Source organism: Macaca fascicularis, chromosome 8, assembly GCF_037993035.2.
Source record: "Macaca fascicularis isolate 582-1 chromosome 8, T2T-MFA8v1.1".
Taxonomy (NCBI): domain Eukaryota; kingdom Metazoa; phylum Chordata; class Mammalia; order Primates; family Cercopithecidae; genus Macaca; species Macaca fascicularis.
In genome coordinates, this window is record NC_088382.1 from 141,938,142 (window position 1) to 141,952,413 (window position 14,272).

General features: G+C 42.6%; 1 protein-coding gene and 1 long non-coding RNA gene across 3 annotated transcripts in view; one reads left to right on the plus strand and one right to left on the minus strand.

Moving 5' to 3' along the window:
- The window catches only part of KCNQ3 (potassium voltage-gated channel subfamily Q member 3), a 358,397-nt gene that overhangs the window by 182,384 nt on the left and 161,741 nt on the right, over positions 1-14,272 (minus strand). The window lies entirely within an intron of this gene.
- LOC141407466 (uncharacterized) lies at positions 2,312-3,172 on the plus strand. Its single transcript, XR_012416644.1, has 2 exons — positions 2,312-2,592; positions 2,675-3,172. It is a non-coding gene; the product is annotated as an uncharacterized lncRNA (long non-coding RNA).

The window sequence follows — 14,272 nt, forward strand, 5'->3', positions numbered from 1 at the left end:
ACAAATCCACATACCTTTAATCACAAAACCTTACAAACTGGTCCCCTCTGTGAGTTTGAATCCCAGCTGTCCCAGAGAGAACTCTGAGCTGTGAAACGCTAAACTTGGAAGGGCCCTAGACACCTTTGAGACTTTCCCAAATGTCAGTTGGTCAGATACCCCGTCACCGTCTTTGCTTTGTTTAGGCACGACCTGTACTATTAATTACTCTAGGTGTTGTTTTAAATCAACTTTCTTTTCCACTTCAATTCAATTACAGCATAAGAGAAGGAGACTTTATATCATGACCTTTAATAGGAAAGCCAGACCCTCTCATATAAATAGGTTACCATATGAATAGATCTACTGGCCCCAGAATGTGACTTAGTTCAAAGCAATTTAATAAATCTCCGTTTACCCCATATTCAAGGGAGGACACTGACCAGCTGAGTGGGAATGAGCCCTGCTCAGATCCCTGGGTGGATCCTGCTTTACTGGGACTAGCCGTGCAGACCCAGGAGACGCTTTCACTGCTGTTTTACTGCTTGGTAGCTGCCCATTGTATTTATTAGCCACTGGTCTGTGTGAATAGCTGTGCAACCTCAGGCCCATCTCCATTTAACATAAAGATCCCCCAGCTCCCCTTTCCATTGCAGGTTTCTCTCTCTCTCTCTCTCTGAGTATGAATCTATTGACCACAGCTTCTTAAGACTCCACTCACTCCAATCTCCATGAGAAGTGCAGGAGGGTGGGGCAAAACACTCCACCGGGAGGACTCCACATGAGGAGAGGTGGGGTGGGCAGCAGAGGACGAGCTCCACTGCCTGGGCTGGACTTCCACTTCCGTGACTGACCGAGATGATGCTGCCCTCCCTGTAAAATGAGCCATCAAAGAGCACAGGTGTTTCTCAATGTGGGACTGGGCACCACAGGGGGCACCACAGGTGACTGGAGGCCTTCACAACTGAACATCCTAAATATGTTTAAGTCAAACTCATCACTTCACCCCTAGAACATCTGGAATCCTAAAACTGGTATGTGAGCTGAGTGGTCTCTGTTTTTAAAAAGGTTAAAAGTGAATTTGCCAAACTGTATCTGAACAAATCTTGGAATGGATTCCTTGAAAAATTCTGTGTCGTTTATTAAAGTTTTAGGTTTGAGGGAAAACATAGGCGATCACTGGGAAGCAGCAAATGTTCACTGTGAACAAATGGTATCAGAGTAACCTCATGACTCTTTTTTTTTTTTTTTTTTTTTTTTTTTTTAGATGGAGTCTAACTCTGTCACCAGGCTGAAGTTCAGTGGCACGATCTTGGCTCACTGCAACCTCTGCCTCCTGGGTTCAAGTGATTGTCCTGTCACAGCCTCCCCAGTAGCTGGGATTACAGGCAAGCACCGCCACACCCAGCTAATTTTTTATTAGAGATGGAGTTTCACCATGTTGGCCAGGATGGTCTCAATCTCCTGACCTCATGATCCTCCCACCTCGCCTTATGACTATTTTTAACAAGACAAGCCTGGTTGATTAAAGTGATTTGTTTATTCCGCAAACCTGTATTGAACAGCTACAACAGGTCAGAGAGTTTGTTGGTTGGTCCACATAAGCCATTTCATATCATTTGCTTTGGTAGCGCATGATAGCAAAAAATATACCACCAAATCATTTAGAAACTGAGGAAAGAGACTGCCCCCTGGTTACTAATTTACTGTAAAAGTAAGCAAACAGAATTGGAGGACAGATGTGTAAACCGTCCTTAAGGAACAGAAAAGTTAAAATGATTTCTTTCTAGCAGCCCCTGTCCTGTGTCCTTCCACTTCTCATTAAAATGCCACCAAGGACACACACACAGAAAGAAGTCAAAATTTCCTAACTCATAAACACCCTGAAAACCAAAAGCGATAAGCCAATTATTGCCAGAATTAGGAAGAAATTTCCATTGACTATATTTGAAGAATTCACATATGTGAAGTGCTTACAGCAGTGTCTGGCACACAGAAATGCCAATTGTTAATTATTATTAACTTTGACTTTAACATTAACTTAAAGTCAAAGGAACTGAACTGAGGAAAAAGATTGGTGACCTCTGCAGACACTGTCCTGTGAAAGAGAGGTCCTACCAGGCTGAGAGGTGCTGAGCAGATGTAGTTGAGCTGAATAATGTCCCCCAAATTTGTCTACTCAGATCCTCAGAATGTGACCTTATTTGGAAAGAGAGTCTTTTTAGATGTAATTAAAGAGGAATTATACTGGAATTGGGTAGGAACTAAATCTGCTGACTGATACCGTTATAAACAGAAGAGGAGAGGAGACACAGACACCCGGAAGAAGTCCGTGTGAAGATGGGGGCAGAGACGGAGTGATGCATCTACACGTCAGGGAATGCCGAAAACCGCTGGCAGCCACCAGCCGCGAGGAAAAGTCAGGAGAGGACTTTTCCTGAGAGCCTTCAGAAGGAGTGTGACTCTGCTGACACTTTGATCTCAGACTTCTTGTCTCCAGAGCCGTGAGAGAACAAATTTCTATTGTTTTAAGTCACTCAGGTTGTGGTGCTTTGTTATGGCAGGAGAGGTATTTGTTCCTGTACTCCACTGGCAGAGGACCAGCCTTCACTGGTAAAATGTGCCATATTTCTGCTTTTTGGTGCTGCTTTATGAATCAGCAGATACTGTTTTCAGTCATTTCCAATCTTTTCAGCTCCAGGGAAATGTCAAAACAGAGAAGAGCGATGACAGACTATGTCTGGGGAATACGGCCACCACAGGCAGAACCTTGTCTTGGGGGTGAAGACAGAAACAACATGGGGAGCTTCATGTGCAGGGGCTTGAGGTCTTTCATGTGCTCCACCACTGGATCAACAGAAGAATGGTGATCTGGTTTGGCTCTGTGCCCCCACCCAAGTATTATCTAGAATTGTAATCCCCATAATTCCCATGTGTCAAGGGACAGACCTGGTAGGAGGTGATTGGATCACAGGGACGGATTCCCCCGTGTTGTTCTTGTGATAGTGAGTGAGTTCTCATGAGTTCTGATGGTTTTGTAAATGTTTGACAGTTCCTCCTTCGCACTCTCGCTCTCTCTTGCCTGCTGCCATGTAAGACGTGCTGGCTTCCCCTTCTGCCATGATTGTATGTTTCCTGAGGTCTCTCCAGCCATGTGGAACTGTGAGTCAATTAAACTCCTTTTCTTTGTAAATTACCTAGTCTCAGGTAGTTCTTTATAGCAGTGTGAGAATGAACTAATACAAATGGACTTCTTAGAAATGGAAGCTCCCACCACCATTCATCAAAATTGCACAAAACAATTGTCTGTGAGGCCCTGGGTCCTGAGCTCAGCATTGTGCACATCAACCTTCCAGCTGTACGTTTGAGAGAAAGCTGTGTCTATTAAGGTGGCAGTGAGCAAGGCCAACAGCAATCCACATAACCCTGCCTGTTGGCAAATGCTGGCCTAGAAAGACACTCCCTGTTCACAGAAAAATTAAGAGGAGAAAATAATGAACACAGAGCCTATGGAAAGAATATTGTGGTATGAGTGGAACAGAACATTATCTTGAAGCCTTAAAGAGAATACCTACGAAAAGATTGTGCTACAGAAGCCTGAAGAATAGCTTAGAAAAACAGAAAAGGCATTTGTTTTGCAACAGGATAGAGAACCTGGTCTCTGTGAAACAGGAATAAAGAGTTACATGAAGACAATTTGCAAGGAAAGGAGAACTGGGTATGATAAAAGGCAAATATCTACATTTAAAAAATGGATGCAAGTTTTTTTTAAAGTTAATATATGGATTGTGGAAGGATATTTTAGAAGACTAACCCACAATGACTTAAATAGAAAATTTTCAGGAATGCTACAAGGGTTTAGAGTCAGCAAACCACTTAATTATTTGTATCAATAAGGCATTTGATCAAAGTCATTATGTATTCTTGAAAAAATCTAGTAAACTGAAAATGGCAGGTTATATTGTTGACATGAGGAAATATCTTACTTGTGAGCTATGAGATGGGATCCAATTAATGTCATTGACAAGATCAGGACCTATATTATCATTACAGTAATTTAGTATTATCCTTTTGAAAAATATAGTCAGAATAATTAGAACCAGAAATAAGAGTTCTGGCTTTTGCAAAAGCAAAGAAAAATATATCATTGTTTTCAATAATATGACTGTCTACCTCCAGTAACAGAGGTAACATTTACTGAATCATCAACAGGCCCAGGCATTGGTTAACACTTAATAAGTTCCCAGCCGAATCTCCACAGTAACCTTATGAGATAGGTGCTATGATTAAACATTTAATGAACAGCTAAGGATAGTTAAGAACAGACAGGATAATTTTGCTCAGGATAATATAATAGTAAGTATAGAGTCAGGTATGTTGGCTTTAAGATCCATTTCTGAATGGGTGCTTCCAAGCAAATCAATTGAAAATTGAACAAAACAAACAGCAACTCAACCAAGCCAAACTAATCATTGTAACTAGTAAGACAAGGTTGTGAAGTGGCTGGGTATAAAAATAAATATTTCCAATGCAAAGCATTTCCTACATATAAACACTTAGGAAAGAGAAAATTTTTAAAAATTCAATTTATATTAACAAACCAACAACAACAATAACTTCAGCAACCATATGATGAGGGAATAAAAGTCCTGACATTAAGTCATGAGGTCTAGAGGAAGACAGACAAAGGAAAACTATGCTTCAAGAAAAAAAGACTATCTGTAAAGATTTTGAGAATGTCCCAGTTAGTTTTAGGCTTCATATAATTCCTAACAAAACCCAAAGATTTTAGTGGAGACATGGGGAAACTGATTCTAAAATACAACTGAATATATCAAAAGTTCAGAAAAACAGAGTAATAAGAGGGGCCTAGACCTAAAATAAAATGGCAGCTATTAAGTATCTTTAATAACAAGAACAGTAAGCTCAAAAATTGTTATCTACGTAACAGGAATTATTGAGTAAAGGCAATAAAGTAGAATACATGGAAACAGATCCTAGAAATATAAAATTTAGTTTATGGTGAAGGTAGCAGCACTAATGGGTGAAGGAATAAGAATGATCCAATAAATGTTTTCCAATATAATTGGCAAAAGTAGGCATTTTCTCTAATTCAAATACCAAAATAATACTAAGAGTCCTAATAGAGGTTATGACGTTTGAGAGAAGCCTTAAAATATGAGCAGGATTATATCAGATGAACTAGCAAGGTAACATTCACAATAAGCAGAAAAAAATATGCAATGCATGGTGTGACAGAAAAAAACAACAACCATATTCAGACATTTGCAAGAAATTGGTTAGATGGTATGACAAGGAATGGCAAGAAAGACCATAAAGATAAATTGGACTTAGTTATGAAGTTTAGATTCTATCCCACAAAGGATGGAGAACCAACCGCTGAATAATTTTAAGCAGATGAGTAGCATGTTCTGGTTAGTGTTTTAGGATGATCAGTTAGCTGGCAGTGTGGAAGAGAGGTGGGAGAAATGAGAAATTGAATATATTTAGGAGGCTGATATAATGGAATTATGCAACAGGGCAAGGAGAATGTGGGGAAGATGAGGGCAAGGAATGGAGTTGAGAGCTGCTTAGGTAGTAGAACCAAGAAGGCTAATGGCAACCTGGTAAAAGTGGGGTGCGAGAAAAAAGGTGAGGGTGAGCTGTGAGAAGAGGTCAGTGTGATAGTGAAGAGGAGGGGAAAGTCTTGATTTCTAGGCAGTAGGGTCACTGCTGGAGATGAATTCGGGGAGCAGAGGCGATAATGGTTAGGATATGTTTTATGGGTCAGGTAGCTGAAGGAGCTGAGCTATGACCTTGGCTTGGGGAAGGGAGGAGTGTAAAAGCTCATACTCCCAGGGTTTGATTTGTCCAATGACTACTTTAAAAGAAAAGTTTGAGTGTTTTTCCCTAACTCATTTTCCTTCAGGTTGAGATACAGGGTCTCTTCTATAAGCAGTTTCTTCCAATTGAAAGATAACTTATTTCCCATGACATCCCAGTTTCTGTTTGTTTTTCCTTCTACAAGGGCAATTCACATTCTTTATTTTCCTTGTCTGAAATGTTTCTAATAAATTAGCTAACTTATCCCTGAAGTCATATCCTTCGCTTTAATAAGAATAAAATGAGGCCACTCTATGTATTATTAAACTTCATTTCAGGCTGAAATTGAATTCTAAACTAGCCATAGTTCCTCTCATGTATCACAAGTTATTGCCCTATGAGTCATGCTTCTGAATGGTTTTCAATCTTTTGGAGGCAGTAGGGAAACTGTCTTAAAATAGCCTGAATGCAGCGCAATGAATATTTTTGAGAAGTCTATAATTTTGGAAACTTTTATAGAAACATTTTTACTAACAACCCTGGAAAAGGGAATCTGTGGTAGGCTTTTAACGTGTGAGTTACTGTTTGTTTCTATGCTTACTTTCTTTTCCTGAATTAGAGGTATTTTAAAAACACCACATTTATCCCCAGATAAGCTATTGTGATTAAATGGGACCCTTTTATCCAAACCCTAAGATCTCAGTGGTGCACTGTGGCATAAGCTCTCTTGGCATCATTCTGTCCTGAAGGATTACATTTAAATGTTCAACTTGCCTCTTCTCCACTGAAGAGTTCCTGTCTTCTCTCCTTCTGAGTCACTCTGTCACAAATTACTCACACCTCACAGAGTGAGGTGTTAGGAAGAATAAAGTCCCTAAAGCCAGATAGACCTGGTTAGAACACTGGCTCTGCCAGTTCCTTAGTTTTGAGACTGGGGCAAGATGCTGAGGTACCCAGGGTTCTGATTTCTCATTAGTGAAGCAGGAAACACAGGAGTTCCTTCAGCACTGGCTACTGTGAGGCTTGGTGTGTGATCCTGGAGAAGTACTAGTACAGCGTCCAGCCCAGAGTGATTGTGAAATTCTGCACACATGTGCATGGGCTCATTGCGCCCAGGATTAAGTGCTGCTGCAGACCAGCTGTGCAGAAATGGGTGCGGCATTCACCCTCTCTGAAGAGGTCACCAGTTGTTTTCCTCAGTTCAGTTCATTCGACTTCAAATTAATAATAATTAACAATTGGCCGTTCTATGAGCCAGACACTGCTGTAAGCACTTCGCATATGTGAATTCTTCAAATACAGTCAATGAAAATTTCTTCCTAATTCTGGCAATCTTTGGCTTATCACTTTTGGTTTTCAGCATGTTTGTGAGTTAGGAAATTTTGACTTTTTCCCATGTCCTTGGTGGTATTTTAATGAGAAACAGAAGGACACTGGACAGGGGCTGCTAGAAAGAAATTGTGTTAACCTTTCTGTTCCTTAAGGACAATGCACACATCTGTCCTCCAATTCTGTTTGCTTACTTTTACAATAAATTAGTAACCAGAGGGCAATCTGTTTTCAGTTCCCAAATTATTTAGTGGTGTCTTTTTGCTATCATGCCCTACCAAAGCAATTGATATGAAATGGTTTATGCGGAGCACCCAGCAAACTCTCTGACCTATTATAACTGTTTAATAAAGGTTTGTGGAATAAACAAATCACTTTAATCTACCAGGTTTGTCTTGTTAAAAACAGTCGTAAGGTGACTCTATAAACCATTTGTTTATAGTGAACCTCTGCTACTTCCCAGTGGTCACCTATATATTTCTTAAAACATGCCTAAAACCCATCACTTTAATAAAGCATACAGAATTTTTCAAGGAATCCATTCCAAGATTTATTTGGATATAATTTTGCAAATTTGTTTTTAACTCTTTTTAAAAACAGAGACCACTAGCCTACATACCACTTTTAGGATTCCAGATGTTCTAGGGGGTAGAGTGATGAGTTTGACTTAAACATATTTAAGATGTTCAGCTGTGAAGGCCTCCATTCACCTGTGGTTCCACCTGTGGTGCCCAGTCCCACTTTGAGAAGCATCTGTGCTCTTTGACGGCTCATTTTACAGGGAGGGCAGCATCATCTCGGTCAGTCACGGAAGTGGAAGTCCAGCCCAGGCAATGGGGCTCGTCCTCTGCTGCCCACCCCACCTCTCCTCGTGTAGGTCACCCTTTCCGGGTCCTCCCTCTGGTGACGCTGGTGGCGCACTCTGCCCCACACTCCTGCACTACTCATGGAGATTGGAGTGAGAGGAGTCTTAAGAAGCCGTGGTCAATAGATTCATACTCAGAGAGAGAGAGAGAGAGAGAAACCTGCAATGGAAAGGGGAGCTGGGGGATATTTATGTTAAATGGAGATGGGCCTGAGGTTGCACAGTTATTCACATAGACCAGTGGCTAATAAATACAATGGGCAGCTACCAAGTAGTAAAACAGCAGTGAAAGTATCTCCTGGGTCTGCACGGCTAGTCCCAGTAAAGCAGGATCCACCCAGGGATCTGAGCAGGGCTCATTCCCACTCAGCTGGTCAGTGTCCTCCCTTGAATATGGGGTACACAGAGATTTATTAAATCTCCTTGAACTAAGTCACATTCTGGGGCCAGTAGATCTATTCATATGGTAACCTATTTATATGAGAGGGTCTGGCTTTCCTATTAAAGGTCATGATATAAAGTCTCCTTCTCTTACGCTGTAATTGGATTGAAGTGGAAAAGAAAGTTGATTTAAAACAACACTAGAGTAATTAATAGTACAGGTCGTGCCTAAACAAAGCAAAGACGGTGACGGGGTATCTGACCAACTGACATTTGGGAAAGTCTCAAAGGTGTCTAGGGTCCTTCCAAGTTTAGCGTTTCACAGCTCAGAGTTCTCTCTGGGACAGCTGGGATTCAAACTCACAGAGGGGACCAGTTTGTAAGATTTTGTGATTAAAGGGATATGGATTTGTTCTGTCTTTGTTGGCTTCTTCAACTCAGTTCTGTGTTGGCAAAATCCTTGTCATGCCATTACTAGTTCGTTCTTTTAGCTGGCATGTGGTGAGGGGATTTCTTCTGTGTGGTCCTTGCTATTTGGTATTGTAGCTTGCTTGTCAGTGGTGCTGGAAGGTGCCTCACTTTCTGGGGCACACTCATGGATGTAGTTCAGTGTGTTTGGGGTGCTGGTCCTGAAAAGGAGTTACCATCATATCAAAATGCTAAAAGGAAGGGAATAGATGTGATGTGTTTACTTACTGAACATTCTGCTGAGTGCCAACTCTATGGGAAACACTGTGTTAGGCTCTATGGGAGCATCAGTTGGCCCCGAATTCATTTTCCTCAGAAATTTTTACCTCTAAAGATGTCTAGATTCCCATGACCTTGGAGAACTACCTTGAATTGGCTAGAGATCAACTGGGATGTCAGTGCAGAAAGCTGCCCAACGTTGGAGACCTGAAAAGTACTGAATACTGAAGACTAAGGAGGAAGATTTCAGGAAGACTGTACTATACAGAGCAGGGTAGAACTATGACCCCAAAAATGTGGGCTCCAGAGAATTTAAAAAGTGACATAAAGCTAGGCAATCCAGAACTTGGGAAAAGTAAATGAAAGGGCATGTCTGGGGGAAAGGAGGGCATGTTAAGGGAGTGATAGCATTTCTCCATGCATCCCAGCGTTAGGAATTACACAAACAACAATCACTTCTGTGCATCAAATTGCACAGAAAAAATATTTTGGGGGCAAACTGAGGCTCAGAGAGATTGAGTAGCTTGTTTAAGCTCAGATCACTCATCTGACCCAATGGGAATTTGACCCTAGTTTTGTCTAATTTTTTATATTCCCACAGTGATGCCTATTTGTCAACAGGCTCACTTCACCCTCTATAGGACTCTCCGAAGGCAAGGACTGTGGGCTTATTCTTCTTGTCTTCCAGCACTGGCAGGCTCAATACTTATTTGTTAAGTGAAGTGAAATAATAAATCAACACGCAGGCGCCTTTTGAATAAGCCTGGGATCAGAACAGAGACCAAAGGCAGATTTCTCAATTATCTGAGACAGGCTACCCAAGACTCTGCAGACCCCGAGGTTGGGCTGACCCTGCTCTTTTGGCCCCGGGAATAAAAGAGTCATCGAGCTGCCACGACGAAGCAGCAGCACTGCCAGATGATGTGATGGATGACGGCCACAAGTCCCTCTGGACTCTTGCATGCTCCCCCGCCCATCTATAATCCTTGGATCACTGACGCAGCATGATGTAATGGGCTTTCCATCGCTCTAATAGTCTGGCCTGTCAGTGTGGATTTATCTCAACATGTACAGGGACATGGGGCCTGAAGCCTATTCAGGATTATATGATGGAAGAGCTTTAACAAAATGAAGAGTCTACTATGGCAGACCTCAATCTAACCTTCTCAGCTCCCCAGATGAACCCCCTCCCAGTCCCCACAGCACCTATGGTGGCTAGCCTTGGACAAACTTAGCTCCCTTCTTGAACTACATGGTGAATGAATGAATGAAATAAAAAATGAATAAACGCTAGATATGAATTCCAATAAACCCACAGATTTTATTTCCAATGAATAGATGGTACACACATCTGTCAATTTTGAAAGTAGGTCTTTGGAAAACTGACATGTGGTTGGATTTGTACAGTTCCCAGTTTCCAGAGGATTTTCATGTATTTTAACTGGTAATTAAGACTGTGGGCTCTAGAGGCCAAATGTGAAGAGTAGAATATCAGGCTTATAATTTACCAGATATGTGACCTTGCACAAGCTACTAAGCTCTCAGGCCTCAGTTTATCCATCTGTGAAATGGGGTTGATGCAAGAAATAACAGAGATAACACAGATAAACAGCATGAGCTTCACCTCCTTATCTGAATTCTGGCCTTCTATGGTGATGGTCTTTCTTGCCTGTTTTGCCAATGAAGCAGCTGAAGCTCGGGGATTATGTTATTTGCCAAAGGTCACAGTGTCATGAAAACCCAGGACAGCTAGCTCACCACAGTCCATCAGCCAGAGCCACTTCCAACCTGAAATGTTCCCCAATTCTTTGTGATTCAGGTAATTCTCCCTGACCCTATTACCCCATTCAATTCTGAGGGCTATAAACAGCTCCCACTCTACTCAGAGGAGAAGCTGGAACTTGATCTCCTGGAAGGAAATCTAATACATACTGACAGCCCCACTTGCTCAGAGCCAGAGCCCCTGAAATTACGTTTAACACCAAGCAGAAAAGGGAAGGAAGGGCAGGCTTAATGAATCCAAGGCTGCTGTTATTTATAACAGAAGAGAAAACAAATGAATGCTGGTGTCTGATCACATTTGCCACTTATTGGCACCTCCATCCACACCTGCAGAAGCCCTCTATTCACATGCAACAGTGAGAACATCCTTTTCACCCCCAATCCTGAGGGTTTTTCAGCTCTAGCTGCCCACTGGAATCACCTGGGTGCCTTTAAAAAACACATAAGTAAGCAGAGGTGCATGAAAACTATCCATAGAGAGTTCATATTCAAATGGTCTAAGACAGGAGCTGGTCTTCATTGCTTTTTGAAAGCTCCCAGGTGATTTGAATGCACAGCCCAGGCTGGAACCACAGTTGTAGGTTGTGGTTATTGAATAGTTGGTTGGTTTGGGACATAGAGTCATTCCACGTTGTAGAAATTCCATTTCAGATGGAGTTAGTCACAGAAATTCCTGATGTCCAATCACAAGGTGTTGTTTCCCAAACCAATCCCTCACGCCCTCCCAGTTCCTGCCAGGTTCTTAGTACCCACTAAAATCTGGATGAAGCCCTCCATTTTGCCTGCATAAAACCTAGCCTTGGCCCAGCCACCTCACCCTGCTAAAGCGAGGCCATGACACCACCATATTGTAGAAGCCCTTGGTTATCACGAACACGATTTTCTCCTCCAACCTCCAACCTGACACAGAATACATACCTGAAAAACACGCTTCCTCCCTCTGCTTCCCTCCTTGAGGTCCTGGACTCCCTGTGCATGTGCCACCATGGGCCTCCTGCTTCTGTTTGCTCTCCCTTTCCACTCAGACACACAAGGATGCTTCTCAGAAGTAGCCAAGCATACGGGGTCACTTCCTGGTTAGACTCTTAAGTCATACGGGATAAAATGCGAACTTCTCAGCAAAGCACTTCACATTCTCACCTAGTGTCCTAACCATATTTTTCTGGGGTTACTCCGTGAGATTTACACCCTAGCCAAGCTCATCTATGTTGCGTTTCCAGACCACACCATTCACTACCATACCCCTGTGCTTTGGCCAGGCTGTTCTTTTCACCAAAGGTGCCACCCACACCAGTGCACCTGGTGAAATCTGACTTGTTCTTTAAGATCTCTGACACCTCAGGGCCCACCTCCCCACCTGTGCCAGCCGGGCCCTGGGCTGAGTCTCTTCCAGCAGTACTGTTCACAGTCCTCCCTACTGCCCAATGGAAGAGGAGGTGCTATTTTTATGTCCACATGAGAAGTGGTTTTTTAAAGTACATTTTCTTGACAATGGCTTGGATGTGGCCTGAGGACAAGGTGTGGCAGGAGAGGGAGAGCTGAGAGAAGAAGTGAAAGAAGAAGGGCGGAGAGAGATGAGATGGTTAAGTCATATGATGAGTACTGGGGGCAAGGGGCTAACAAAGAAACTTTAGCTAGCAATTCTTCGTGGTGTATTCACTGAATAACAGATAGGCCAATTGACCAGTTTGAATTGCTTGCTGTTTAGTGCTTGCTTTGCTTCTCTCATCTCTGCTAATTGCCTAAACTCTCAGCAAAGGTGACTCTACATGCAAATGCCCCAAGAGAGCCATTTGGAAAGAAATCAATGCAAGGGGCTTGGAGGACATCTCTGTTGGCTCAGAGCAGAGTGATGAACAGGAACAGCAGGTGAGGCAGAACTGAGATGCAGAATTTACTGGGGCAGGAAACTCAGAGCCCAGTGACATGGAGAAGCCCATCTCCTCTCCACCCTACACTTCCTGAGCTGTAAGGACATGGGCAGAATTGAAAAATAGCCTGCTGGTATTCCCAGCAAGTGTGCATATGTGGAATAGAGGGAGGTAGGTCCTACCTTTTATTTAAATCTCAAAGATGGAGTGACCCCAACAGGTACTTGGCTGATCTGCCAGAGCATGAGTACCACACAGGCCAGGCTTTCAGACAGGCGAAACTGGGCAGGCAGACAAACGTGCCTCTATATTCACTTGCTCAGCTCAAATATGTTTGCATGGGAATCTTGGGGCAGAAAGCTTTGTCCTCGTCCCTCAGATGTTGGCTCAAGACTACACAGGCTTCTAAGCCTCCAAATAACCAAGCAAAAACAATCAAGTCATGAAGGCCTTTGAACACAGTTGGCGATGACCCATCTGAGAATAGAGAGCTCCAAAATAATTACATTTCCCCATGCAGCCCACAGAAAACTGCCGAGTGCACCACTTCCAAGCTTATTGGGTTGGTGCTGAGTCGAGCACTTTGGACCCTTTGTTTCAGAGAGCAGTGATTATGTTTGCAAGGCACCAAGTACTCCCAGCAGTGCTCCAGCTGGACATGCTTCCCTGCCCATCATAGATCAGGGAGGCTTCCTCCACCCTGAGGAAGCAGGGAAGGCAGTTCACATTTTTAGGAGACCCTATACTAAGCACTGAGGCACACACTCTTTATTAACAGCTCAGTGCCCTCTGTCTTCTTCCTCCAAGGCCAAATCTTGATTATGATCACTTAAAGATGAGCAGAGGATGAGGAAGAGAGCTCCTGACCTCAGGATAGGACACTTTGGCCCCACTGGTCCAATTCAAGGGGCTTGTAGGCCAGATCCAACCAATCCAGCCTGCCACCTGCATTTGTAAAGTTTTACTGGAAGATGGCCATGCCATTCATTTACAGATTTTCTGTGGCTGAATTCATGCCACAATGGCAGCACTGTGTAGCTGTGATACAGGTTGTACATGGCCCACAAAGCCCAAAATATTTACTTATTCTTTGGTCACTTACATAAAAAGTTTACTGACCTTTGACATGATTTGACATGTCCAAAATTGTATTGTTTTCCCCCAAAACCTGCTCCTCGCTTGTTTTAGAAAATGCCAGTAGGGTAACCAAAACAGCATGGTACTGGTACCAAAACAGAGATATAGACCCATGGAACAGAACAGAGTCCTCAGAAATAAAACCACACATCTACAGCCATCTGATCTTTGACAAACCTCAGAAAAACAAGAAATGGGGAAAGAATTCCCTATTTAATAAATGGTGCTGGGAAAATTGGCTAGCCATAAGTAGAAAGCTGAAACTGGATCTTTTCCTTACTCCTTATACGAAAATTAATTCAAGATGGATTAGAGACTTAAATGTTAGACCTAATACCATAAAAACCCTAGAAGAAAACCTAGGTAATACCATTCAGGACATAGGCATGGGCAAGGACTTCATGTCTAAAACACCAAA